We start from the raw sequence: 4,266 nt of genomic DNA on the forward strand, positions 1-4,266 counted from the left end.
AAAATACAAAGCAGCTCTTTGACTGCATCCTAGAATTCCACAGATGAAATCCCTCATCTTCTTCAACCTTTGCTTCTGGTCCATCTGTCTACCCTCTCTCCTTTCTACCCCCAGTCTTCACCAATTTGCCCAGTTTCTTATGAATTGTGTCCCAGAATGGAATGCAGGCCAGTGATGAACTGGTGTGACTAATTATGATGTGTGGGGACAAGAAGGACACTTTTTTTTTTTTTGGTAAGTGATGGAAGGCTTAAGCAGGAACAAAGGCAATGGGAACCATTAAAAGAATCCAGTTTTATCGTTTAGCCGTCAAATCAAAAGGGAAATATTCTTTTGTTGGGAGAGGTCAAGGAAAAATTAAACTCATGCTGGTCAAAGGCTTGATGGCTGTGACATTTGCGTAGTCTGTGTTTTAATTACTACATTAGAATATTTCATGAAAACTTCTTCTTCTGTCAGTAGTGACATTATCTAAGAAGGTAGAAAAATATGGAATATATGATGGCTGCTTCTTACAAATTACTTTTAGATTATGAAACAAGGCCTCAAAATTTAGTTTAAATTTGCTATAATTTAGATTGACTAAGTAGTTTGATAATCCCTTGTATGATATGAAAACCAGCTTAAAGCACCTTTTAACAAAATATATAAGCAAGGCTGAGTATGTCCCTCAGCAGAGCACTTAGCATTCTGAAGGCCTCAACTTCAATCCCTAGTACCTCAAAAGATAACTACATAAATAAAAGTAAAATACATAGACAAGAATAATTATAACAGAACTGAAATACTGAAAATGTATAGATAGTGTGGCTCATAAAATATCTGTACACATGGCTGCAAAGGTTGCTCAGTGGTTAAAAGCATTCACTGCTCTTCCAGAGGACCTGAGTCTGGCTCCTAACACCCATGTCAGAGACCTGAGGCCATTATCTGCACTCAGGCCCAGAGGATCTGACACCCTCTTCTGGACTCTGAAGGTACCTGGACTCACTCACACACACACACACACACACACACACACACACACACACACACACACACAAAGACACACTTAAAAGTAAAATAAATCTTGGTAAAAAAAAAAAAAAAATACCTGCCCACAACTTCCTTAAGATCTTAGTATGGCTCAGCCATGTTCTGCATCACAATAATGCCTGTTTAAGAGTTCCAAACTGGAATCAAAGAACCAGAAGGAATGTGGAAGATTCGTCAGTTCCATTTTCAAACACAACGTATAAAGTCCAAGGGATTTAGCAGACCCCAGATCTGGGAAGAGAGATGCAGGATGGTGGAGGAATGCTAAGGGCTTCCATAATAGATTATGTAGCATGGCTCCTCTTGAGTTACACAGACTGCTTCAAATCACCTCACAGCATGGAAACCGGGGTAATGGTCAGAACAACACACACACACACACACACACACACACACACACACACCTTTTGACCCCTGCCCCAATTCTCCCTTTATTAAACCTAAAGCTCTTTTAGTAACCCCAAGATGAAGTTGGGGGGTCACTGAACCTCCTACATCTTTACTTCCCAATGTAGCAACATTGATTAAATCTCCATTATCTGGCTTTTATGATTAAGAAGAAAAAAGATAATTAGCCAGGCATAGTGTGGTTCACACCTATACATATAGCATTTGGCCAGGAAGGACAGGAATTCAAGCCCATCCATGACTACATGAGACACTGCCTCATAAAAAACAAAAGTCAAATGATAATTACTTTAAAATACTGTGACATGAATTGGCTCCCCAGAACCCACATGCTGGAGAGAAAGAATGGATTCACATAGGTTATCCTCTGAACTTCCTTTGCACGCATACAGTAGCACTGGCATACTCAGATAGAAATGTGTTTTAAAAGGAAAAACTAGCTTAATGACCATTAATCTTAACAGTGGTCATCTTTTCATTGACTAATGCAACCAATAAGAAATAGTGCCTTCTGGAAGTAAGATGAGGGGCCATGGTCAGGTGGATACGCTTAGTAGCATTCTGATTATTGGCTAGTTCACATTCTCAAGTAACCCAACAACTTTTTTGTGTTTTATAGGATGTATCTACCTATAATTACTTGTCATTCATATTCTTACTGCAGAAGAAATGTAAAAGTGAACCCAGATATAGTGGATCATGCCTATAAGACCAGCACTTAGGAGTCTAAGGCTCTAGGATTTTGAAGAGTTCAAAACCAACCTCAGATACATAGTAAATACCATCCCAGGCTGCTCTAAATAAATTCATGAACAAATGAATAAACAAATATTTTTAAGCAATTTTCCATTTAAATATGTAATATAATATCCCCCAAATAACTCCTCACCCAAAAATGACCACCCTTCTACCATCACCATGCTGGGAAACATCACTAGGGAGCTATATGCTGTAGTTTGAATTTCACTCCCAAATGCTTATTTAATACATCTCTAATATACTTAACATATTTCTACCAGGAAAATGATAATAATCAAAACCAAAAGCTAGACATAATTGCAGATGTCTGTAACCCCAGCACTTGGAGCAAATTCAAAAGGATCTGAAATTCAAGGTCATCTTCACCAACAGAGGGAATTCAAGGCCAGTTTGGATGATCTGAGAGCCAGTATCAAGAAAACAAAACAAAAAGTTAAGGAAACCGAGCAGAATAATGTGACCCTTGAGTTTCTTCTCACCTGCCTATGAAATCAATATGGTTATTTCTGCAATTTTAAAGATGAGGATATGGATGGATTCAAAGTAGCTACCCAACAAACATATGAAAATTGAATTTTTAAAGTGAGTAATTTAGATGTGAGCCATCTGGGTACATAAAATAGTGGGGAAATGTAGCAGGATATTTATTCTGCTACATTGTATTTGCAGTAGATTTCCGTGATTAGGCAGCAGAGGAGGAGGAGGAGCTGGGAAAGAAAGAGAGGAATGGGAGGGAAAAAATAGAGGAAGGGGAGGAGAAAAAGGGGGCTATCGGCCATGGAGAACCACGGATGGGTCGAAAGCTGTCCTGGGTAGCAACTTCTATCAGAAGGTTAGATATTGGGTAACAACTCTAATTGTGTGGGCATCCTGTAGATTGAGCATTTCTAAATATATAAATCCTTTAGATAATCATTAAGCTTTAAGAGTCTCATTTCTACCGGGTACTGTGAGGACGGCAGATATTACCTGGGATTCAGCTGAGTTTTGTGGATGCAGCGTGGGGGACTGGCAGAGCCATCCCCCACGCTGGCATCTCATGGGTGTCAGGGCCTGCGAATCTAGCTAGCCTGAGCCCCAGTCAGAGGCAAGGAGCAGCGGGGAACATGGTGGCTGCCCAGGAACAAGCCGGACCAGGCACCGTTTTCTAAATATCACCAGTACAGGGAAACACTGTGTTTATAACAGAAACCTGAATTCCAGGCATATCTTGATAGCCAGTGTGTGCCTTGTTTAGGACACAATATTCTCTGCTACAAACAGGGCTTTATAATAATGTCTAACTCATAGTAATAACAGGACTAAATAAGATGTTACATTGTATTGCTATAGCATACAAACAATAACTAACACTGTTAAAGACCTAGAAATACAAACCTACTTTTAAAGTCTAGTTTCCACAAGCCTCCTATGATTAAATCTATTTGGGTGTAGATACAGTTACTTTGTTTCCTCTCAAGGCCATGAAGTATGAAATGCACACACTTTCAGAGAAGTTCTTTTTATCCCCTGGCTATGATTCCTCCGGGTCCTGGGGTTACAAAGCTTCCCTTTCTTACTGTTTCTGACCATAGAATCTTCCTCTAGGGTATGATCCAGGCTAAGGGACCCATTCAGGCCTCCTCAGTACTTTCCTAAATTTCCCTTTTCTGCCTCACTTTCTTCCAACCATTCTGTTCCAAAAGCCTGGGGTTCACATGTTGTCTCCTTCAGTTCCTCTGGTGACCCTTCACACACATTTGTAATGCTGTATTTTCGGGTACCATAATCCTATGTAGAAGCCCCAAGAGAAATGATATTGCCAGGGAACTAACGGGAGACCTATTTCCCTAACCAAAAAAAATTACATTATTATTAATTGAACAGATTTCTGATAGTTGATTTATCATTGGCAATACGTTTAATTTTATCTCTTCTCTGATAGAAAAAGCAACTTTATGTCTTCAGTTTGACCAAGCTTTCCCGAGCAAATTTATTCTTCAAATTATATGTAAACTAATGCCATGAGGTGGTGGCACACACCTTTACTCCCAGCACTCGGGAGGCAGAGGCAGGTGGATCTTT

This window comes from Arvicanthis niloticus, chromosome 4 (genome assembly GCF_011762505.2).
Source record: "Arvicanthis niloticus isolate mArvNil1 chromosome 4, mArvNil1.pat.X, whole genome shotgun sequence".
NCBI lineage: Eukaryota > Metazoa > Chordata > Mammalia > Rodentia > Muridae > Arvicanthis > Arvicanthis niloticus.